Source organism: Heloderma suspectum, chromosome 4 (assembly GCF_057233095.1).
Source record: "Heloderma suspectum isolate Gila_16-S chromosome 4, 16-S_ref, whole genome shotgun sequence".
Classification (NCBI taxonomy): domain Eukaryota; kingdom Metazoa; phylum Chordata; class Lepidosauria; order Squamata; family Helodermatidae; genus Heloderma; species Heloderma suspectum.
The window spans coordinates 215,756,617-215,782,862 of NC_139461.1; the positions used below are offsets into that span (position 1 = coordinate 215,756,617).

Here is a 26,246-nt window from a genome sequence, read left to right on the forward strand (position 1 = left end):
CAAAGGGGTCCTAGTTCTAACACTAGGGAAGCATTGTGCAGCTATTCCATCTTTTTTCATTAATGGAATTCCAGGGTGAGAATAAAGACAAAAGAAACAGTAGGAAAACACTGGAGATTTATGAGTGGAAGATGGGGGGGGGGGTGGCAGAATAAAAGTGATGGTGGGATAAGTGTTTTTTCTGGAAGCACTCAGTCACACACATATATTGATATAGATCAACACAACTGCCTGCATTTTTGGCCTCTCCTTGGGAGTGCAGCTATGGAGACTCTCATGATGAGCACCTGTACTTCAAAATTTACCACTGTACCACTGAGGGCTAGCACTCTGCAGCTGTCTACCATCAGAGGTGACTTGCAATAGAGATCCTGCAGGTGAGAACTGAAGACAGTACAAGCCAAGGCGTGTCTGTAGTTGCTGCCTATATAAATCTGCATACGGAAGAGTTGTAACAATAAAGGGAAAAAAGCCTCTACTTTGCCATTAGTCAGTAACTAATACAAAGAGAAAGAGAGAGAATTTTACAAATGAATAAACTCAAGAGCGAGAAAAGGTGTTACATATTTGCCTAGCTATGAACTACCCTCTCTGAAAACATGAAGACATGCACCTACGCAGGAAAACAGGAGGGTGAAAGTGTTATGTATTTGGCACAATTTACACTGAAATCAGGATGTGAATAAGACAGATGTTTTTAATCAGTTCTGCTGTCCTGCTTTTCTACATGGATTTGGGGCCTTCTGAATGTCTTCCCAATGACTACTTTGTTCTGTTTCTTGCTTTCATACCAACTTCCTCTCATTCCTGGAGTCCAGGTAACCTAAGTCAGAGGTGTAGGCCCAAGAGACCTAAGGAAAGACCACCTTTGGAAGTGCTGGACTCTCTAATTTCCTGGGAGCTTAAGACTTTTATCCACTTTTTCATCTGGAATTGACCTGATAATACATGTCGGTGACACCAGCTTTGAAGCTAAAGTTTCTGTGAGCACAGTGCTTCCATGTGTCTGTGTCATGAGCTTGTTCTTGCAAACAACAATTTCATCATTCAAAAAGCAGTGTTCATGGGCTAGGGAAATTAAATACCGTGTTGCACAACCAACTAGAAAGGTATAAGCTATAACTAATCAAATGTATAAATGTACAAGTCAAAGGCATGCATCTTCCTAACTGAAGCTTCCATCAAATGCAAAAAGGAAAGGTTTAATTCATTCACAGTTCAAGAAACACCTTGGGCATAAAAGGTACTATTTCTTGTAAGAGCCTCAGCACTTTAACCAGCTTCATTTTTGCTTGGCACACATGCCATTCATTCACACATGACATGAAATTCAGCTTTTCATGTGTCATTCACACTGTCCTAATTTCTGTCCTTCTTGGAGATTCCGCTTAAAATATCCAGAGAGCAAGCGCGCAAACAGAGCTAAAGAACCAAAAATACCTTCTTACAGTTTATTCCTGGGAAACAAATTGAGATGAATATCGGAAATAGTGGCTAATATCCAATATTAATCTAGCTTAAACCCCATTCATTTCAGTGGGTCTACTCTAAATAGGAGTAACATTGGATACAACCCAGTGTTATTGCTCTCTGTGGCTAGTTATAGTCAATTTATTTGTATACCACATTTTCCACAACTGAATGTGCTCAAAGTGGTTCACAAAAACAAACAAACACAGTGGTCATAATTATAGCACATCATTAACTTAATTACAGTTTATTTAAAACATATCACAATTTTAAATAAACACAAGACATACCAATCAGTCAATAGCTTGGATCCAAAGAGCCATGTGACATGCTCCCACCATGTGGCTAATTATCCCCCATATTCAGAAGGAAGCTACACTCTGAAACAAAATGGGGAAATGTGTCACATGTGTGGAAGTGCAAGGATGAACCTACAGGATTATTTGAATACCAAGAAGCTGCCTTATACCACGCCTGACTATAGCCCTATTCAGGCATTTAGCCTGCCCATGTGAGGGCTAAAAAGCGGGGCAAGGTTATGCATGCCCCAATGCCGCCATCCTCCCTATTCCTGACACTGAGCAGCAAGGTCCCAAGGAGGCTTCTACACATGCGAATAGAACCCCTCTGTGCAATCAGGGACCCTGCTATATCAGGATACCTGATTGGATGGTGGGTTCTACTTGCATTCAAGTACATGAGATTACACTTCAGACCTTGCTACTGAATGTGGCAAGGTCAAGAACAGGGAGGGCAGAGGAAGTATACTTAGGGATGGTAGGGGCAGGGCTTGCATGCACCCCCCCATCTTATCCTACACATGTGCAGGCTGAGCACCTGTATAGGGCTTTTTTGTCCATCTAGCCCTCTAGGTTTTCAAGCAGAGGTCTTTCCATTTAACTGAAGATGCCAGAGTTCAAACCTGGGACCTTCCGCCTGCAAAACAAGTGCTCTACCAAGTGATGTGTAAGCTACAGTTGTCTCCCTTGCCTATGGAACCTGGCCTATGTCTTCAAGTCTCCATTGTGAAAAAATTCTGGAAGCTGATATGATCAAAGGAGTGGAACAGACATTCCTTAATTGTGATATAGTTAAATAATATTGCTTCTATAATTACAGTTATTAATTTGCAGCCTCCTTTCACAGATTACCTTAAAAGAAAGAGAAAGATGACATATTTATTGACTTCAGTGGGGATAGGGCTGCCCTCTGTAGCTATAACTCCAGCCTTGGTAAACACAAGGGCAATATTGGTATTAACTTTCATATCATTCAGTGTCACAGTAACAATTTAGCCACCATAGCAAATTTCAGACACAAAAGCTAGAGAGCCTTAGCACATCAGTGTTATAATTAATCTGCAGTGACCTCAAATGCATTTTCATTTAATAATATTAAGTAATGTTAAAACTGCAGATACACCTGTTCTAGAATTGCTTCATTTGAACTTGGTACAAGGAGTCAATTGCCATTCACCAATCATCACTTTAAAAAGTTCAGTGTTATCTTTTGTCCTTTGGGCTATAACATTTTTTGAAAGCATACAGTCAAACACTACAATGGTTCTCTGCTCACAATGGGCTCAGATTTAATCTGCTTAGAATCAAGCATTAATTAATCAAGAATTAGAAGAATCAAGTTTTAGAAACTGAAAATATCTCACCTAAATACTGAGCTTCCAGATCAAGATCTCTTTAAAGAGTAAGAACACAAATCACTAAACAAAAAAACAAAAAAACAGCCCTCTAAAATAATCTTTATTTTACAGTGACAGCATACTGGATGGCTCTTGGTTAGCTCTATTGTTGCCATTTGGAATGGAATATTTCAAGTACTTTTCATAGGCTGTGCTGTAATAAAGATTATAAACCCCCAGCAGGAAATAAAGGGAGGGAAATGTTGCACTGTTTGTTCTCTGTTCAAAGTCAGTCTAATTCTTTTTTCTACTGTGGAAACTCTTAAATTGCTTATCAGTTGATGCACATACTGAAGCCTTTCCTTGCCCATATGATCCCTTCCGGTCCCCCCCACCCCCCGAAATGTTCTTAAAGAACAATATGATTCTATGCTGTCTGCAAAATATTGTTTAATTCCAGTGAAAATTTTACTACATTTCAAAGGAAGTAGCAAACAAGAGTTCTTCCCACACATACATTTCAGACTTCTTTTCAGTCTGGATTCATTGGTTGGCTTGGGAAAGAGAAGCCAGAATGTGAAACACCAGCTCTTATTAAGCAGTGCCTTACCTTTTAATGATTGGTAAGGCTACTTATGGTAATCTAATGAGATATGCAGGGACTATGTTCTGGAAATCACTTCTTACATATATACATTACATATATTAATTTGGAGAATAAGGCTATCAGTGACTACTAGTCATGATGGGTATATTATATATTACCTCCAGTATCAGAGGTGTACCTCTGTATGCCAGTTGCTGGGGAACACAAGTGGGAGGGTGCTATTGCATTCATGTCCTGCTGGGAGCGTCTTCCCATGGGGATCTGTGTGAACAGAATGCTGGACTAGATAGGCCTTTGGTCTGACCCAGCAGGGCTCTTCTGATGTTCTTAATAGCCAACTCATTCTCCAAGAGTAGATCTGTATGAAGTCAAAACATCACCATCCAAGCATGAGAGAAAGGTATCAGCAGGCTTGCAGTGGGTGGGGGGAGCCCCAAATTTACATAAGAATAAAACATCTTTGGGGGGGGGGAACCTAAAGTGGAGAAAATCCCCAAAACAGTCCAATGAAGACTGTATACGGTCAGGGCCCATGGAATGTTAACTGACAGTGGGCAGGAGGGAGGGACAGAAAACCATGGAAAAGGGGGATTGGAATGGAGTGGCTGGAACCCTGAACAGAAGCACTTGACACTGCAACATTTTGTTGCAGGCCCCACTTGTAATATATAATGTGGGAATGGTCATTCAAGTATTTATTTCACTCCCCATACATGCAACAGGATACCAGGTGGCTTCCTTGTTCATGTGCAGAATGAAGGAATAATCTGATAACCATAAGAACATAAGACAAGCTGAGCTGGATCTGACCAGAAGCCTATCTAGTCCAGCATTCTGTTCTCACAGTGTCCAACCAGAAGCCCACAAGCAGGACATGAGCACAATAGCACCCTCCCACTCATGGTCCCCAGCAATTAGCATACAAAGGCATACTGCCTCTGATACTGGAGGGAGCATATAGGCATCAAGATGAGTAGCCATTGATAACCTTGTCCTCCATGAATTTGTCTGATCCCCTTTTAAAGCCATCCAAGTTGACGGCCATCACTACTGTGGGAAATATGTGCTGTGTGGAGATACATTACCTTTTGTTTGTCCTGAATCTCCCACTGCTTAGCTTCCAGATCAAGCCATTTCTGCAGCACATCAATGGCCCAGGTATTAATGCCATTGTCAGTAAAATGTCCTGAGAGAAACTCCTGTGGTGTGCCCACCTTCTCCTTCCCAGTGTTGTTGTGTCAGCCCACCCTCTCTCTGATTGCTATGCAGAACTGTGGCATCACCCTGGAAAGGAGACTTGCGTGGTGGAATTATGGAGGTTTGGAGTATGTGCGTGTGCGTGCGTGCGTGTGTGAGAGACAGAGAGAGAGAGAGAGAGCGCAGGATATTATTTTGGCTCTTTTTATATGGTGTTCACAGTGGTGGTCACTGTTTGGTGTGTGTGCATGCATGCAAATTTTTTGGGAAAGGGGAGGAGAAACAAGAACTGGAATCCAAGAGAAAACTTGTCTAACAGTTCAGAGAGTGACTGATCTAATGGTAGTCCATGCTAGTGGGAATGAAATGGTTAGAGGCTAGAAGGGAGAAGAGCAGCAAGATAAGTAGCTTAAGTAACAGAGACTGCAGCTCTTCAGTGTAAGAACAGGCAAGATTAATCTGGGGCCTCAGGGAGCAGGAGAGCACTCTCTGCCACCTCACCAAGCACAGCTGTTTTCTCTGCTGTTGAGATGGTCAGAAGAAGGGCCTTGAGAAACTGAAGGAGCTCTTGCTCTTGCTCCAGCTGGGGAATTATCATCTGTAGGCTTGGCAAGAAAAGGCAACAAGGGGCAGCTTGGGGTTTTATGTTTTGCTCTTTGCATCGCCTGCATCTTACACACTTCATTATTAACAGTGGTCACTGATTAGCTGTGGCAGTCCATGCTATTAGCTTCATTACGATGCAGCGTGAGATTAATCACTTCATTGAGAGATACACTTCTTCAGATGTCAGGCATCAGGGAATGAATTCTGGAGGAGGACTAGAATGTCTTGTCTGGTCCTTACTTGAGCTTTTAGTCTACTGGAGCTTTTTTATTATGGCGGGGGGGGGGGCATCATTTCTTAGCTATTATGAGGATCCAATGACCATGAGGATTTCCAGTATGAAAATTTCCAGTAAGACAAGAAGATAAACCGTGCCATATGCATCCCTCAATATTTCAAAGCCAGATCATCAAAGCATGTACATATGTGTTGGAGGACTATTGCACAGATGTGTGTACATCTCTGGATCTCCCGTTGCTTGATTACTCAACACTTGATGTACTCAGTGGAATGTGTGATTTGTCTCCATTGAAAGTTACAATTTGAGTTGATGTCCGGTGATATCTGTAATATCTTGTTAAAGTTATCTCTTATTATATAGTCAGCAAGTAATGGATATTCATGTGTGAGTTGGTTTAAGACTTACTTTATACAAATTCTGAAAGCAATACATATTGTGGACTTGCAGTGTTCTGAAATCAGGGGACTATTCCCTATGTTCTAGGAACCTACAATGTTCTGCAATAAGGGTCAATAATGCATGATTTTAAGAGATGATTCTAATAACAAGGGGCATCTAGTAATCCTCATACAGGTATAGAGAAGCTTCCTATTCACTGCTCCAGTCTCTTTAGAATTTCCTATTAAGAGGTCCAGAATGCCATTCCTCATATCTCCCTGCAGAGGAGGAGAAGATGCCCTGACTAGGTAACAGTCCTTTGCTGCTTCCAGTTTTAGGCTCCTTAAGGGGAACTTCTCCTAATTTTTTTTTATTTGAAAACACAACAATAACAACAGCAGCAGCAAAACAAGGGGGAAGAAAAAAAAGAAAAAGGGGGGAAGGATTTCACACATGCACGCACACACACACACATATATGCAGACCATATATTTAAATAAGAATCCATATGAAATTGACAGCTGTAGGAGATACGTTCATACGTAGCAAGAGCAGTAAGATCTTCAGTCCACTGAATGATAGATGGTGGGTGTCCGTCCTTCCAAGCCTGAAGTAGAAGTCTCTTTGCAATTGTAAGGTCTCTCAGTATCCACTTTTGCTGTCCATCTGATAATTCCTACATCACAGGGATGTAATTTAAAAGTACACTGACATCTGCTATTGTCACAGATTTTTCAAGAACAAAATTTATACTAGCAATTACTTCCAACCATTTATCTGCTGAAGGAAATGTGAACCACTGGAATGAATGTGTGAATCCCCACTGGCATGCTAGCGAAGAAGGAAAATGAAGTGTTGTTGTGCAGCTCCTGTGGCTTTTGACTTGGTCTAATACCTTAATCTTCTTTTCTGAAGCCCAATGTCTAATTTTTAATTATGCCTCCATTTTTGTCTTGATTTCCTCTACCCTGCTAGATGTTACATTTCCAGTAGTCTTTATGTGGCATTTGTTCACAATGTAATTGTACCTCTCTTGACCCAGCAATGTAATGCTAGGATTAGAAACTTCAGCCAGAGAATACAGATGGAATGATGGACTGACTAGTATGTTGGAAACAACAATAGCAGACCTGACAGATAATCTAATCTTTTCAGTGATCCACTCTTTTTCAGCCTTGTGCTTAATGACTTCTAGTTTATTCTCTCTTTTCAAATAAAAGTTGCCACCTTTCATATAATACATAGCAGATCCACCCTCATCAGTTCTGAAAATGTATACACCTTATGGGCTTAGAACCTGTTGTATTGAGAAGCTCTGTGATGATGGTTTGTATACATGTATTTTGTTCAGGTGCTTGATTATTCTGGAAGGCTGCATATGGCAGCCAAGACCAAAAGGATCCTGGCCATGTAGTGTAAGTTCATGACCTGTGTGTCTTCCATTGCAATGAAATTAATGGGAGTTCCCCTCATGCGAGCATGCAAAGCATGGGAACTCTCTGGATATATGCAAATGTCTTCCTGATCTTCAAGTCACTACACCAGTCAAGCAACCCACAAGGGTCACTGCAATTGGCCTTGGCAGGAAAAATGGACTTTTCCTCTGCGTAGACCCTTCTTTACAAGGGTTCTACCCCCAAAAGAATTACAGATAGGCTGCCAACAGTAGTGATGAAGCTCCTGACACATCCTAGTCTGACCAGCTGCTTGGGCAGTTTCTGAGGCCTATTACCAAGCATGCCTCCCTTCAGCCAAGCCCTTGGAAAAAATAAAGTGGTTTGGATTGTCTTGCTCCAAGTCCAGAACTCAACAAAAATGTTGTGGAAATCCTAAAAACACAAATGGTAGTTTCACAACCACATGGGAGGCTGGGAAACCAAGAAATTTCAGTGCAAGGTGCCTGTTTTAGGGGGCCCGGGCCTTCATGATTTCAGCAGCAGAGTGGGTCAAGCTGGAGGTACCAGAACCAAATGGGCTAGGCAGTGAAGTGGGACAGGCCAGAGATACTGGAACCCCATGATTTCAGCATGTGATTTCAGCAGTGTGGAACCCCCACTTCAGATGACCAGGAACACTGAGAGCTTGAACAGGAGAGTAATATAGGATTCAGCCGAAGGCTACAAAGGGATAAAAAATCTCTGAGTCCAGAAATGACTCCAAAGCAAAAGGACAGGAGAATACTCTTTGGCTGAATCAATAGGGGTTTCAGACTTCCAACAAAAGTCTGAGATGGCTCATCACCCACTTTCCCAACCCTCATGGTCATGTCCCTGACCCTCTCATCCACATCTTGGAGGTGAATGTCTGTAGAAGGGTGTCTGCTGTATGCATGTAGAAAACTTGTATAACTGAGTTGTCCCTGAAGACCTGGTCCCAAATCTGTACAGCATCAAGCTGCTTCACTTTGTACTTCTAGCGTTATATATGCTCTCTACTGACATTTTTCTTTCAGGGAGAGACTAGGCAAAATTGCAATACAGTTTAACAGCACCCCTCTTAACACTGAACGTTACCATGGAAACTAGAATCTCAGATCGACATGAAAGGCTTTCAGAGAATCAGGCGTTACCATTAGCATGATCTAAGCATTCTGCACACCACTAAGAATCTAGCATCTCCTTCAGGATGTCATTAATGCTCATTAAACATCCCTGTGTGGAATTTCTGGACTTTTCATGCAACACACATATACCTCTCTCTCTTTCTCTTGTGTGGGTGTGGGTGTTACACTTAGTAATAAGAATGCAATATTCATCTTCATCTTCTCCCCTCTTTAGAATAACACCAGTGGCAGGAAATATTTAGCCTACACTTATTGCATTTGCAAAATGCTAACTTGGATGGAGCTGCTCCCAGACCTGACATATAAGCAAGTTTATTCCATTGTAAGTCCCCCTACTTTAAATTAGACTTACTCCCTTAATGACTTAGGCCACAATCTTATGCATGTTTAGACAGAAAAAAACTTGTAGGACTTTTTTCTACCCAAATGTGCCTGGATTACACCCTTATACAATTAGTTTTACTGTGTTCAGTACCCAAGGACTGTCCTCTGTAAAGTAGGGCACATGGACACCTTATAAAGAACTGACAACGGATCCCAGGGAACAGTGTTTAAATGGCATTTGTCACTCATGTAATAACTAATATACAAAGGTGCTGTGCTAACATGTCTGGCTATAAGTGCAAGTCAGGTAGCTAGAAGGAAGGTAAGGTTGTTTAAATAATGGGAACCGAAAGAAAGTGAAGGACATTAATATATCCTTATTTCCCCCCCCCCCGCCCCAAACTGAGAAGGGATGGAGGTGAAGCCCATATTACAAGTTGTACTGGGACCAGAGGGCAGTATCCTATATTAGTCCTATTTAGAGTAGATCCACTGAAATGAATGGGACTCAAGTTAGTTGTGACTAACTTAAGTCCCATTCATTTCCATGGGTTTGCTCTAAGTAGGATTGACATGGGATACTACCCTGAGAGATGATGCTTGGGTACTGAACACAGTAAAACTAATTGTATAAGGGTGTAATCCAGGGGGACTTACAAAGTAGGGGGACTTACAATCCAGGGGGACTTAAAGTAGGGGGACTACTTCTCCTCCCCTGCATTGGATAGGCGGTCTCCTTCGAATTCAGAGGCGGCCACCTATCCCCATAGGATTGCACCCTTAGTAATCATTTATCAAGCGAAACACCAGTGTACTGGGTCCCCTCTAGGAGGTGACATCTGGACTTCCTTTAATTACACAGGAAGTGTAATATTTGAAACAATGAGGTCTTCAGCAGATGGAAGGAACAAAAGGAAGAGTAAAATGTGCACACATCTTTATTGATTATAGGGCTGCAACATGAAAAGGCATGAATAATAAGAGTCACAATGATGGCACCATGATAACTTCTTATGGGCTTGATTTTTGCTTCCACCGCATGTATAGTACATGGTGTACTGAGACCAATTGTGCATTTTGGGGCTCTGGCATCAATCGAATAACTTTAAATATTTATCTCTATCCCAATATGTCCTCTATTTGAGGGGCTGTCATGTCTAAATCTGGTTTAAAGATAAAGAACCCTAAAAAGGGAGAGGCCATCAACAGTAAGCACCTGGAAAGCAGACTGTGCAGGTACACAGCTCACCTGGTCACAGGCTTCCCCACTATGGTGAGATGTATTGTATTCTATTTAAATTATTTCCAAATTTGCATCAATACACATAAATAAGGATATGCAAATTTTATGCAAACATCTGTCTTGTCCTCTTTTTTGGTGATGCATTTCTTCTTTGTTGGCAATGTGTAAATGGCCATCCTAGTTCTTCTAGGCACTCTAAAGTCCAGAGGTCTAACCCATTTACTCACATGCATCCTGGGACCTGTTAGTCTGGTTGGCAGACCCTGTTGGCTATTCCTGCTTGTGAACAGGAAATACCAGCAAGAATTAAGGAACTCTGGAACTTTTAGTTCTTGAAAGAGAATGTCACATGGAATGTTAAATTCTTAGCATGTAGCTCTCTGTGTTTTTCTTTTACTTGAAAGTAAGCATGGGGGACCAGTCCTCCTCTCCTTAGCTGTGATTCCTTCCCATACTGAACCCCCTGTACAGCATTTACCAATAGTTTAAAATAGCTCCCAGTGGTGCAACTGGGGGCTTTTTTACTATCAGCAAATGCTATGCAGGGGGCGATTGCTGGGGGAACGGTGTTTGCAGCTGGAGATTAAGCATCCCTTTCCTGTGTGCGGTGGTCCCAATCTGTGTAGGTGCCATCAGAATGGTGCCATCAAAATGATAGAAAGAGAGAATGGCTGAGGAAATGAAGGAGGACATCTGATTAATGGAGATCACTTTACATGTTTACTTGCAAGGGTTCTGGAATAGAAGGATGACCCTATAACACGTTATTAAGGTTAGATATGATGTAGCTTTACTTCAGCAATACTCTGTGGCTATAAGTGAGGAATATATCCATGGCTATCAATGAGGCAATAGTGGCATGGCCAAATCAGCAGGGCAAATAAAAAGAGAACTAGAAATGCAAATAATATTTTAAGAAGTTTAAAAACACCCATACTGGAAATTGGCCTTTGACATCTTGGTTCTTCAGAAATGAATGGAAAAGACCCTGTCATACATAATCACCTTGGACATGATCCAACTTTGCAAGTCTGCCTCCTCATCATTCCCTTCTGCAGCCATATTGGGATAGAGATAAATATTTAAAGTTATTCGATTGATGCCAGAGCCCCAAAATGCACAATTGGTCTCAGTACACCATGTACTATACATGCGGTGGAAGCAAAAATCAAGCCCATAAGAAGTTATCATGGTGCCATCATTGTGACTCTTATTATTCATGCCTTTTCATGTTGCAGCCCTATAATCAATAAAGATGTGTGCACATTTTACTCTTCCTTTTGTTCCTTCCATCTGCTGAAGACCTCATTGTTTCAAGTATTATACTTCCTGTGTAATTAAAGGAAGTCCAGATGTCACCTCCTAGAGGGGACCCAGTACACTGGTGTTTCGCTTGATAAATGATTACTAAGGGTGCAATCCTATGGGGATAGGTGGCCGCCTCTGAATTCGAAGGAGACCGCCTATCCAATGCAGGGGAGGAGAAGTAGGGAGGGGATCGTCCCCTCCGTACTTCTCCTGCCCTGCATTTGTGGCTAGACAGCTGATTTTGGCTGTCTAACCATGGGAGGGCAGAGCGGGAGCCACCAGACGAAACACAGGATGTGTCATACTGGCATTTCCGCCTTCCCTGCCCTGGAATGCCCCTCTGGAACACCCCATTTTGGCCACTCTGCACTCCTCTTCCGAGCACAGAGCACGAGGCCATTCTGCACTGCCTGTGAGGATGCACAGAAGGGGGGGAAGGTCGGTTCCTGGAAAACCACATATCCTATGGCCATCTAGCCACAGACTAGCGGCCATAGGATTGCTCCCTTAATCAGATAAAACCGCATCCCTGAAAGTCGAGACGAATTTCAGACTTCTTCAGAATTAATACTGTTTATCTTTCACAATAATTGTGCAATCCTAAACTTGTATACCCAGAATTAATACTCCTGAATATTCTCCCTCGGTGTGATTTATTCTCTAATAACTCAATTACAGCCTAAATTACAGAAGACCAAAACTCTAACATATTTTGGTCTTCTGCAGATTTGCTGCTATGCAAGGTTTATAAACTCTAGACAAAGTTTACAAGGAGTCTGTGACCACACTGCACTCAAAAGTAGAAATGGACAAACACATTTCAGTGCTTTTCCCACTGAAAAATAATTTCAAATTAACTTCAGAGCAGTGAAGTCCATCATGGCTGAAAATGGTATGGCAACAGAGAAGACAGCACAGGCCACATTTTCTGACACTTTGTGACAAACTATTGAAGAATAGCTTTGTTTCTTCTACCTTCTCCAGATCTATGGAGGAAGGGCCACTATATGGTAGTAGTTGAACAGGACCACCCTGAGTAATCTTCTCACACTATAAAAGGCAGGGCCCAAAATGCTGAGTTCCAGAAAGATATGCTGGTCATCTATGCATCAAGGACAGAAAAAATGAATTTTTTCATTTTACCATGAAAAAATGGTATCAAAAAGCATCCCAGTGCCTGAAAGATCACCTCCTCCCATATAAGCCTGCCTGGGTTTTAAGATCTCCCACTATCTTCAGAGGCGTGTTTGGTGGCGATGCAAGAAAGGACCTTCTCTGCTCCCAGGCTATAAAACTCCCTGCCAAGGGAGGCTCCCTCTCTGCTGTCCTTCAGCTGGCAGGCAAAGACATTTTTATTCAGGCAGGTCTTTGGCATATAAACTGATCTATCGCTGAACGGGTTTCTAATTGGTTGGGTGCTATTTATTTATTTATTTATTTATTGTTGTGTACTGTTTTTATTGTGCGTTTCAATTTATTTGTTATGTTTTAATCAAGATTTTGTTTTTAATCTGTCTTTTATTGTTAGCCACCTTGACTGCCATTTTTTGGCAGAAAAGTGGGATATGAAATAAATAAATAAATAAATAAATAAACATTCTTACTGTTTATTAAAGAGAGAGAGAGAAGCAGTCTTGCCTTTTCACAGAAATTACACACACAGCATTTCTGTTTACCTCACTAGTCACTAAGATTCTCCACAGGATCACTTTGTCAGTGTCAGATAATTGTCAGTATTCGTACACAGTATTTTGTTAGTGCTGCATTGTTAATTTTGATTCTTGTTCACTGAACTTTTCCCAGCCTAGCTGGTTCTCTTTTAGTAAAAGGCCACAGTCCCAAAGAAGCACATGGGAACATGTTTGCCAAACTGGTGTTTGTCCACATTTCGAGAAGGCACGCAGTTCGTGGTTCTGAAAGCAAAGTATCTCCAATTACAGTGTAGATCCTTTGAAATCCCTTTAAATTAATTGCTTTCTTTAGGTTCCTAGCTATTTTCTTCAGAAAAAAATTCTGACAGGGTGGAACAAATTTCTGGGATGACATGAATGCAGCTACAGTCTATTCACAGAACTCTTGTTCTCAAACAGATTTATACTTGTGCAATCTGTTTGGCTAAAATGTTGTAGTTTTACAAAGCTTTTCACCCAATGGCTTCAGTAGATTTTATGGAATATGCTAGATAATAATTTGAACATAATGTGAGTATAACTAGTAAATTTTACCCATGTTGTGTAACATGGGTAAAAGTGGTCAAAGTGGTATGATCCCATCTTCCTGCGATATCCTTTCATATTCACCATTACACATTCTCCAAAATCTGTTCTGGAGCAGCCCAGCAACATCTGTTTTTCACCTCTTGTTATCAGTTAACTTTCCAATATTCCATCCTGACCTTACTACTCTTTTACTGAGTTCTGTCCCCTCCACTGAAACTTTGTTGTTGCCCTTAGAATGCAAGGGTGTGCAGGGCCAGGCAGGATTCTAGACGACTTCAGTGTTCTCTAAAAGCCTATATGTGGTTGATGCTGCTAGTCGCAGCAGTAGCAGCCAGCTTTGAGGCACAGGGTACTATGTTTTTAGTCCCACTTTACACACCTAATTTTGAATACCGAGGACAAATTCAGTTAAAAAAAGAACAAAAAAAACCACCTTGCTTTTCCATATCTAGGTCAAACTTCCCTATGGGGAATATCACAATTTTGTAGAATGCGATCAAAGGTTTCATCTTTGAAAAACTGGGATTATAAACCAAATAATGAAGGAAACAAGATCAATTAACTTTATCAGTTGTGACAGGGCAGACATTAGGGATAACCCCTTCATATTGCCTTCTGCTAAAGAAGGACTTTCAGAGGCAGAAACGTAGAACCCTTCAAAAGAAAAGGATTTGCCCAACCTTGGTGTGTGAGGTGGAACAATCCATGCATTCCCCGTTGATCACTAGCCAATATCTGGGCCCTTGAGTGGTGTAATTATATGTATGGTTTGCTTTGGATATACTCCTCGCATAACGTATATCTGGGGTGGGAAGCTACCAGCCCCCTGGCTTGATCCCATCCACTGACAGTTTCATAAGGGCTGCAGCCAGATTTCTACAAATTCATTCCTGAAAAATCCTGTCAGGTTCCAGAGTGGCTGCAAGATCTGAGGGCTCCAGCAGTGGCTCTTTTCAATCTCTGCAGCAAGGATTGGAATGGCTCAGCTCTACCTGAAAGCAGGGACAGCATCAAGGGTTGTTATCATTGGGCACTTGCTGAGGGTCCCCATCCTTGCCACAGTCACTGAAGAGTCCCCTGGACCTGCTCCTCCTCTTCACTATTCCACGGGTTCATTTGCCTCTTGCTCTGGTCCTGACAACAGTGGTGGTGAGAAGGAGGAACAGTAGATGCCACTGCCTGCTTGTTCACTGTCTCTCAGTCAGGCAAGTAAGAAAGTGGTAGCAGTGATGAGAAAGAGGAGGAGCAGGTGACAATGGTGGTGAAAAGGTAAACTCACTTAGGAAGGGATTGCTGCCCATTAAAGGTGTCTTGCCCAGGCCTCCCCACCCCCCAATCCTAGATCCTGGAAATTGGCTGATGTTTGTGGAGAGATGTGAGGACACAAAAGTAGCACCAGGACACTAAATCCCTGGCTGGTCACAGAAGAGGATAAAGAGCAGAAACAGAGAAGAACAAGGAGGGGACAGAAATGTAGGAAGATAGAGCAAAGGATGGAGGAAAGGCAAAGAGATGGGAAGGAGTGAAGGAGGGCACGGAGGAGAATGAGAAGAAACAAGGCCAGTGAGTGAGCCAGAGGTGAAATGAAGGCGCAACAGCTGAGAATAGTTTGAATACAGAGTGGATGGAGAAGGAGAAAGATAGAAAAGGGAGTGGCTAAGAGAAAGAGAGTGAGCGAAGGAAGATAGAGACAAATCTCGGTGAGAAGGCTATTTCTGTGCCTGAAACTAGGAAGTTGTCACACAATAAGTTATTCTGCTGATGGCTTTTGAAGGAAAGGAAAGGAAAGGAAAGGAAAGGAAAGGAAAGGAAAGGAAAGGAAAAGTCTTACCTCTGCTCCCCAGGTATTCTTGCTCCCCCTCCCAAACACTTGACTGCTGATTTTCTGAGGTGAATTTTTTTTCCTTTGCAGGCAGTCAGGCTTCATCTGAAGGACAAACAAATATCTGCTCATAACAGGAGGTAAGCTTGGAAAAGCAGGATTCTTCTACTTTTTGAAATGGCTCTGCCAACTTTTGACGCTGGCTCTGCTTCCTAGAGGGTACAGCCTGCCCCCCCCTTGATTTTTTTTCTGTCTGTCAATGGAAAAAAGTTTATTTTCTTTATAGAGAAAAGTTTCACCACTCCTACTATTTATGCTAACAAGAAAAGAAATGCCATATATATATAGCATGTACTGTATATATATGAGAGAGAGGGAGAGAGAGAGTGTGTAATTGAATAGACAGCCTATAAAGATTGCTTGGTACTGCATGAAACAAGGCCACAGAGCACAGGATGAGGAAGGCTTGCTGCAGCAGTGAAGCCCAGCTCCTGCCAATTTTTGCCCGTGAAACTGTTTTGTGAGCAAGGGAGCACTTGGGGAGTGTGAAATGTTTCATACCCTTTCAACGTGCTGCTGCATCTTCCGCAGGTTTTAAATCCCCACACAAAAATTCATATTAGCATACAACCAACCTGATTTGGCCAAAATGATGTTGCCCCGAAGACAAATCAGAGCAACGCTGGAAGCATTGCCATCATTTTGAATAGGCTTCCTGATGATGACATCATGTAGCCAATCACATTTTGCTGCATGGTGATACTGTGAAGCCAAAGCACAGTGAGCGCAAAGCTTTCTGCCTTCATTTCAAATAGGCAACATTTTTGCCATGTTTCACATGCTTCCTGCAAAAATAATCATAGCGGGCCTGAAGTTTGCAGTGAAAGGCGCCCCTCCCATTTCAGCTTATTCTACCCTGCCTTGCTGCACCCATGTCAGGCAACAGAACAGACTAGACATGGTGTCACCAGTGTAATGTGAACAGTGTAAGGGCTTACAGTGGCAGCATTATACTGGCAACACTTGCTACCCTGTGCTTCTTCTCCCCTTGGAGGATGTTACAACCCGATACCAGCTATACACATTTTCTGACTCTGTGAGTCCATAAATGTATAGATCCAGGATCTATGCATATGTTGAAACTCACATTTCCTCAACAACTGGTATATAGAGGCACTTTTCATATGTGAAAAATGTATCTATGGAGGATCAGCCTATCAATGGCTATTAGTTATGATGGCTATATGTTACTGGCAGTATGCCTCTATATACCAGTTGCTGGGGAACATGAGTGGGATGCTGATATTGCACTCATGTCCTACTTCCCACAGGCAGCCGGTTGGCCACTGTGTGTGAACAGAATGCTGGACTAGATAGGCCTTTGGTGTGATCTACCACGGCTCTTCTTAGGTTCACTATTTGCTATCTATCTGAATAGAAGAAGTTTCTCCCTGTGTGGCATGTATGCTTGATATGTTTGCAAGGCACTTCCAAGGTAAAATCTCTTGCATCCACTAGGACTTAGACTCCAGTGTTACAGCAGGCAAATCAAGGGAGCTACCTAGAGTACAGTCTTGTCCAGTTTTGTTAGATGAGTTTCAGTTGGTACAGCTCTAGGACATTGACTATTTATTTATTCGTGTCAGAAGCATCACAATTAAAAAACATACTATAACACATAACATTTAAAATATAAAATATAGAAGTTAAAATATATAAAAATTAAACAAATCTTGCCCAGAAACTAGCAACATTAATTGCGTTCTGTCGTGCTGTCATAAGGTCCTCATGTGTACATTGGTCAGGGCACAAAGGGCAAATATACATATGTGTTGTTGTCTGCAAGTCTCTGCAGTCACATAGGGCAGAGATCACCGGATAACCCCATTTATTCAAAGTGTCTCTAGATCTTGTTACACCCATACGCAGTCTATTCAATGATTTCCAAACTTCCCAGCTTTCATTGGAACCGGGTGCCAGCTCCTCTGCTGGTTCCCTCCAGTGTTGATTCTTTGTAGCTTTCCATAAGTCCATTCCACTTTTGAATTCATCAAAGTCTTCCGTCAATCTGAGGAAGCTTTTCCTGGATTTTAATCTCTGAAGAGCTGGTTATAGGCCGTAAAGAGGGTGTTGTTTGGATATTGAGGATTTAAGCCTCTCTTTGTATGCTGCTGCTTCTCTACGAACAGCAGGCAGGGCAATGCCAGCTATATGGTAGATCTTATCTAGAGAAGTAGGTTTTAGACATCTGGTAATGATTCTACTTGTTTCATTCAAAGCAACATCAACTTGCCCAGCATGTGCTGATTTATACCAAACTGGGCAGGTATATTTGCTGGCCGAGTGGCAGAGGGCTAATGCTGTGGTCTTAAGAACCTTTGGTTTAGCCCCCCATGTAGCGCTCATTAATTTCCTAATGGTGCTATTTCTTCAGCTGACCTTCAGTTTAGTGTTGATGCAATGCTGTTTATATGTTAAGGCCCTACCCAAAGTAACCCCTAAATATTTAGGGTTAGTGCAATGCTCCAATAACACTCCTTTCCATATAATTTGCAGCTTCCTAGCAGCCTGCTTATTGCGTAGATGGAAGGCACATGTCTGAGTTTTTGCTGGATTTGGCCTTAGCTGGTTTCCGCAGTAATATCGATCCAGATCTTCCAGAGCTTCAGTTAACCATTGGTCTACCTCCTCGAATGTTTTTCCTTGTGTGGCCATTGCCCGATCGTCAGCATATATATAATTATTAGTACCTTCAGGAAGCAGTTGATCGTTAGTATAGATATTGACAAGATGCTTGGACATGTTCAAGTGACTACTTCAGTGGGAATCAGGCTTCCTGCATTTAACAGGGGGTTGGACTCGATGGTCTTGTAGGCCCCTTCTAACCCTATGATTCTGTGATTAGTATTGGATCCTTGCCCCTGTTGGCTTATAAAAACAGGCAAGGAGGGGACAGCTGGCTGGGCCAGGGAGGTGATGAACGCCTCCTTGCAAGAGGGAGTGGTCCCAGACTACCTGAACGAGGTGGTGGTACAACCATTCCTGAAGAAATCTTCCCTGAACCCATAAGAACTCAAAAACTTTAGGCTGGTGGCAAAAGTTGCTTTCTTGGGTGAGGTCTTTGAGTGGGTGGTTGCCAAGCAGCTCCAGACACTCTTGGATGAGACCGATTATCTAGATCCTTTTCAGTCAGGGTTCAGGCCAGATTTCGGCATGGAAACAGCCTTGATCACCCTGTATGATGACCTATGTTGGAAGAGAGACGGGGGAGTGTGACCTTGTTGATTCTCCTTGATCTCTTGCCTCTTTTTGACTGGGACAAATGTATGAGTTGGAATTGGGGGAAGGGTTACTGCATTGCCATGGTTTTGCTCCTACTTGGATGGCAAGCTCCAGAAGGTGGTGCTTGGGAGATATTGCTCAGTCCCATAGATTGTTCTGCAGGGGTCAGTTTTGTCCCCCGTGCTAAATTAAACCACTAAGAGGGGTCATCAGGGGTTTTGGAGTGTATTGTCATCGGTATGCAAATGACATGCATTTCTCCTTTTCATACTCATCAGATGAGGCTGCAGATGTGCTAAATCAGTGCCTGGCTGTGACAATGGATTGGATGATGACTAACAAACTGGAACTCAATCCAGAGAAGACTGAGATGCTGTTAGTATTTGGTTCTTCTGACCAGATGGAGAGTGCTCAGCCTGTTTTGGATGGAGTTGCACTCTCTCTGAAGGAGTAAGTTCATAGCCTGAGTGTTCTCCTGGAATCATCGTTGTTATTTGAGGGCTCAGGTGGGCTCAGTGGCATGGATAGTCTTCTACTAGCTTTAGTTGATGGCCCAGCTATGTCCCTATCTGGATAGGGATAACCTGGCTTCAGTAGCCTTTGCTCTGGTAACTTCCTAGTTAGATTACTGCAATGTACTCTATTTGGGGCTGCCTTCTGAAGATGGTTCAGAAGATGCCACTTCTGCAAAATGCAATGGCCAGATTGATAGCAGGGACCATGAGGTCTGAACATATAACAACTGTGCCCACTTGTACTGGCTGCTTGTATGCCAAATTGAAGGTGCTGGTTTAGACCTATAAAGCCTTTTGTCCTATAAAGCCTTATACAGCTTGGGACCATAATACATGATGGTTTGCCTCTCCTGAGGGGAAACCTACCAGGGGGAAACTACCCATATGTTATGATCATCATCTGAGACCCTTCGAACCTCTGAGGGAGGTTTAAAGGATGGCAACAAAGGAGAAGGCCTTCTCAGTGATGCCCCCCCCCCAACTGTGGTATGCTCTCCCTACTGAGGTTTGCCTGGTGCCAACATTGTCATCTTTTCGATTCCAGGTCAAGACTTTCCTCTACTCCCAGGCATTTAACAGCATACGATAAGGTGCTTTTTTAATGATCCTGGGATTTTTATTGCTGCTAATGTAAAATTGTTTGATATGTTTGTATATGAATGGTTTTATATTATATTACTATAATATATTTTTATGGTTTTGATCTTTGTAAACTGGCCAGTGAGCTTTGGCTATTGGGCAGCATAGAAATGTAATAAATGAATGAAATGAAATAAGGTATACATATAGATGATTGAGCATGTGTTCCTTGCTCTAGGATCTAACAAATGCTGAAGAGGAAATAAGTTTAATATGATAAGGATGAGGCTGAATAAACTCTGCCTTAGAGCATAAGAACATAAGAGGAGCCATGCTGGATCAGACCAAGGGTCCATCTAGTCCAGCATTCTGTTCACACAGTGGCCAACCAGATATTGACCAGGAACCCACAAGCAGGACATGAGTGCAACAGCACCCTCCCGCCCATGTTCCCCAGCAACTGGTTCATTGCCTCTGGTACTGGAGGTAGCACATATCAATCAAGACTAGTAGCCATTGATAGCCTTTTCCTCCAGGAATTTGTCCAACCCCCTTTTAAAGCTATCTAAATTGGTGGCCATCACTACATCCTATGGTAGTGACTTCCATAGTTTAACTATGTGCTGTGTGAAGAAGTACTTCCTTTTATCTGTCCTGACTCTCCCACCAACCAGCTTCATAGAATGACCCTGGGTTCTAGTATTTTGAGAGAGGGAGAAAAATGTCTACAGAGTAGGAATGTACGAAACCCCTACCTTGCTCTGTGCTGGGGCATCCGCGGTCGGGGGGAGGTGCTCTGTCCCTCCCCCCGGAGGCCTCCCTGGCTGGCTCCGCTCTGCAGCGGCTCTGTGGAGCCGCAGGGCCGGCTGCAGCCGGAGTTCCAGCTACTGCCAGGCTGCTGCGGATGCAAATGGTGGCCGTCGTAGCGGCCGCCATTTGTGTCCTTGCATTAAGCCGTGATAGGCTACGGCAAAAGGCAGGGACACAAATGGCGGCCGCTACGCCATTTGCATGGCTGCCTTTTGCCGTGATAGGCTATGTAAATACTTACGTAGCCTATTACAGCAAAGGGCAGGAGTGCAAATGGCGTAGCGGCTGCCATTTGTGCCCCTGCTCTTTGCCGTGATAGGCTACATAAATATTTACGTAGCCTAACATGAACAAAGACAGCCACGCAAATGGCGGCTGCTACCGCATTTGCAGCTGCAGCAGCCTGGCAGTAGCTGGGAGCCCAACCGGAGCTGCATCAGCTGCCACCAGAGCTGCATCCGCCGGAGCCACTGCCAGGCATGCTCCGTCACAGGGGGATTCCAAAGAATCCGGCCTCACTGGAGTCTGTGGTGGAATTCTCTGACATCCCTACTAGAGAGGGAGAAAAATGTCCTTGGCTCATAAAAGTGCAGTGTCAAGGCTACAGTAAAGATTACATATGAAAGCAGGTCCATATGAGTGTACTGTACATATTGAGAAATGTGCTTGACAAATGTACCAGCATAAAGGGCATTTAAAATGTAATTGCTGAGCCTGGTATTTTTCTACATTACCAAATTAGAAACAATTAACAGTGACAGCAATATTTATTTATTTTTATTATTAAACCCAGACAAATATAGGCAGGATGAAGGACCATGTTCTATGGACAAGTCATTACTGTAGAATGTCCTAATTCCCCAGTAACACAGCCGTTAGTAAATTAAAGGGAAATTAAACAACAAGCCACATTAAATGTTTAAAGGATATATATACACATATGTGCAACATGTGTTGGTGAGTGAGTGTGTGTGTGTGTGTGTGTGTGTGTGTGATATACCTGAATATCTATAGCTACATTGCAAATAATGCCTTGGACTATTAAAAGAAACCATGGAAACACACTGTTACCACAGAAACCCAGGAAGAACTAGAAAAGCATTTACGGTTAAATACTCAGATTCTTCTGAGGAAGAACACTGACATTCTAGACCCACCAGTGGTGAACAAAGAAAGGCTTTTAAATATTTTATCCCCCTGCTAGCTCTTTTTTCATCCTCCCTGTTACTTCTAATTCTATCACCTTTGTGTTTATGCTGTGTGTTCTAAAGAGATGCCTGGCATATAAATGAATTAATTAAACAAAGACATTGTTTGTGGACGTTGTTAATATGGGATGGAAAGTAAAATACAGCCAGTGTTACACTACTTGTCCATTCCAACTAATGCAGGATTAATTCTGAGGGATAACTGTGCATAATATGTGTTGCACATGATGGCCCAATCCAGTTCTAGTTGTTATCTGTAGCTTCAAGCCCTGGACAGGAATGTACATACTCATCCAGATCATCAAATGCATCTTGTGGGGAAGAGGGAGTTGATGAGCACTGTGGTATGTATCTATCCAAAGCTGCACATACCATTTTTTCCTTGCTGGCTTGGTGTAGCTGCCCATTTGCTTATGATGAATGAATGAGCTGTCAAAATGTGCTGCTGCTGCACTGTGATGCAGGGGCGGTAGCTATCCCTTTGCATGGTATTGTCACTGTGACTTCTCCTGTATGCACAACACATAGACCCAAAATGCATGAGATTCCTTTATTCTCCATGCATAGCAGGATTCTGTGCAGGCTTCCCTATTCAGAAAGGAGAGCAGTGGCTCTCCTTTGTTTTTCTGCATGCAGTAGATTGGAGGGGTTTGAAAGCATGGAACAGCTGTGCCGTTCACACAATATGCCCACAGCACACAAAAGAGAATTGCTGGATCAGGATAATTGGGTACAAGCCAGGGAAAGTTAAACATGCTTAATTTCCACTGAAAATCGTTCCTTCACTTTGCTCTTTTTTATTTTTATTTTTTACTTCTGCATCACTAACTTTCTCAGATACAATGGTTTATATTAATTTCCACATCTTATGCTATCAATAAGAAAAAATAATGGTTACACAAGGGGAGGCTGGAAATGTGTTAGGCAATATACATCTAATCAAATTAAATGCGAGTTGTTAGGTATTCATCAGATATGCAAGGGAAGCTGGAAAGGCAGAAATACTAAATATCTAGCAATTAAATTTTGATAGGTGCAATCCTATGCATGTTTAGACAGAAAAAAGTCTTACCACTCCCAGCATTCCCCAGCTGGCTTGTTGGACTTTTCTGTCTAAACATGCATAGTATTATGCCCTAAAGAAGTTAAAGAAGATCTTGCAAAATGTAACATTCTCCCATGGATAAGTAAGACAAGGCAAAACGTGACCAACAGCACAAGCCTATGCAATTTCTACTTAGAAGTAAGCTCCACTGAGTTCCTTTAGGTTTGTACCAGAATGATTCCAATAAAAGTATAATGGATGGTAAGAATCCCTGCAGTAAAACATGAACACCTTGTCTACATTTCTGCTCTTTTTCTAAACATAGTAATAAAGATACCTCAGAAAAACTATTATAAATATTTTTTGTGGTGCAGAACAGAAACATTCCCTGGGTAACAACAGGCATAATGCAGCACAACATTAAGGGAGGGAAACTAACATTACAAAATATTATTATGCAGCTATGCTAACTAAGCTATGTCATTGATGGGAGGGAGAAGACAGCAATCTTTGTTGGGATGTAGAGCAACTTGTATATCTACCCCTTTAAGTGACTGGATTTGGGCAGGAAAAAAGACAGAGTTAAGCCAAAGATAAAGTCTATTTTTGTACATGACACTACAAGAAAGATCTGGGACAATTTTTTTTTTTTAAAAAAAAGACCTTGTAACATTACAGTCTCCTATAGCCTCAATTTTACCATGAAGGCTTCACTATCCTATACTTATCAACTCAGAAATAAGTTCATCTGAGTCCAGTGTGACTTACTCCCTGGTTAGTGAGTACAGGATTGCAGTTTTATTGCATTAATGCAGACAATACTGGTAGTATTTGTTGAATTATCAACACGGTTGTACAAAAAGCAAGCATAGTGTATTGGTCAGTAATTTATGTATTTATTCATTCATAATAAGCATTTTTATACTGCTCTTCAATTCTTTCCCAGTGTGGTTTACCGTACCAAAACAATACCAATAATAATAATAGGCTAAACCCACAGAATTAAAAAAAGCAGCATAAAAAAGCGTTAGCAGGATTAAAATTGCATCTACTAAAGTCTGGAGTGCAGTGGGGTAGGAATGGCTTTTGCCTCATGCCAAAATTACAATCAAGTACGTGCCAGGTGCTGTTGGGTTTCCCAATCCCCCCAATGCACATGCTCAGGCAATCTGACACCCAAATCAGTGAGATTTCTTTATTGCATGGAATCCCACAGCAAAAACTTAATGGTTACACTCTTCAGAAATCATAGCTGATGGTCAGTAGCTATAGGCTTTATGTAATTACAAAACAGTCCAAAGCTAAACACTACTACTGTGACTGAGATCCTCAACATGGATTTTTCCGTTGCCATCTCCATGGTTCTGAACACAAGGGAAGGGACTCTGGATTCCTGGGTACCTAACCCAGACAATCCTTTCATGGGGCTCCAACCCTGGACATGGAAGGGGAATGATTCCTGGAATGAACCTATCAGGCAATCAGGGGATAACTTCTTGAAAGACCTAAACAACCCACACCTACAGAGAGTCCAACTTTGAATCTTTTGTTGATAACTCTAGGCTACATGGTCAAGGTCCATCAAGATCAAGGAAAGGGCTTACCCACACATGCAACGAGTTCCAGGTCACCACTTTTGCATTGGAAACTCCACGCTCCATGAGTTCTGGCAGAGGGAAGTCCAAAGTCGTAGATCAAGCCCAGCCTGCTGTACACCGAGCTGACTACAAACACAAACACACAATCCACAGCAACGAGAGTTCAAGTCTATGAAAAGCCTCACGGTACTTTTCATGGCAAGTCCTTAACAATCCAAAGTTCCAGTCCATGAGCAGAGTGCCTCCAAAAGCGCAGACAATGATGGATCCAAACAGAGAAGGATTTAGGCAATGAAGACGAGATGTTCCTAGCAAAGGCTCTTCGTCTTTGCATCAGCTTAAAAGGGAAGGTGTGACTGTAGGACACCCCCTCCAGATCCCTTGACAGACACGGGCATTTAGCCTTTCAGCAAGGCCCCTGTCTGAACAGGGCGGCACTGCTCAGCCCTCCAGCAGTGATGCTTCAACTTGGGCGACCCTTCTGCAAACCCCACCACTCCCAAGTTCTCACAGACAGCTTCCAGCCTCCCTGCCTGCCAAGGCCAGACCAGCTGGTAGACAGGGAGTTGGGCGACTCCCCCTGGCTCTGCTCTGAGAACACTGACGGAGATAAGCTCACACAGACCCTGACATTCCAGAAACTGAATAGGCCCAAGGCCTTCCAGGCCACTTCTAATCAAATCCTGGCTATAACCTACAAGGCCCACTGCAGTACTGAAGCTGGGCCCTGGCAGGTGCACCTCTCTGGGGGGAGCATTTCACAACTGCCCCCTTCCCCAAGGAGCCCCTGGTGGTAGGAATACCCACAGGAGGCCCTCCATTGAAGATCTTAATGTAAGTACATATGTAGACATTTTAAAGGTCAAAACCAGCACTTTGAACTGGGCCAGGAAATAGACTGGGAGCCAGTGCAGTTGGAACAATATGAATATAGGCATAATATAATCATAATTTTCAGTCCCAGTCAGTAATCTAGCAGGTGCATTCTCCACTAACTGTAGTTTCCAGACAGTCTTCACAGGCAGCCCCATGTATACTGCATTACAGTAGTCTAACCTGGAGGTTACGAGAGATTTGATAACTGAGGCCAACATACCTCTGTCCAGGCAGGGTCACGGCTGCTATACCAGCCTAGGTTGGTAAAGGCACTCCGTACCTTAAAAGCAACGTGTGCCTCTAGCAACAAAGATGAATCAAGGAGCTCCCACCCCCACCATCTGTGAACCTTCTCCTTCCGGGAGAGCACAACCCCATCCGGAACAGAAAGAACACCGCTCCCTTGGGCAGGCAGAACCCCCAACTTATTCAGACTGAGCTTCAATGTACTGGCCCTCATCAGGTCCATTCTAGTAGCTAGGCATTCATTTAGCACTTCCACCATTTATTCATTCATTTATTACATTTATATCCCGCCTTTTTTCGTCTTGCAAGGAAACCAAGGTGGCTTACATGATCCTCCTTCTCTCCGTTTTATCCTCACAACAACAGCCCTGTGAGGTAGGTTGGGCTGAGAGTCTGTGACTGGCCCAAAGTCACCCAGCGAGCTTCCATGGCCAAGTGGGGACTAGAACCCGGATCTCCCAGTTCCCGGTCCA

General features: G+C 42.7%; 1 long non-coding RNA gene across 1 annotated transcript in view; it reads right to left on the reverse strand.

Moving 5' to 3' along the window:
• The window catches only part of LOC146348055 (uncharacterized), a 55,336-nt gene extending 30,135 nt beyond the window's left edge, over window positions 1–25,201 (reverse strand). The window contains exons 1-2 of the long non-coding RNA XR_014790511.1: window positions 24,658–25,201; window positions 15,624–15,719 (exon numbers count right to left, since the gene is read on the reverse strand). This is a non-coding gene — a long non-coding RNA (uncharacterized LOC146348055). The remainder of the gene's footprint in view (window positions 1–15,623; window positions 15,720–24,657) is intronic.
• Window positions 25,202–26,246: the final 1,045 nt, after the last annotated feature.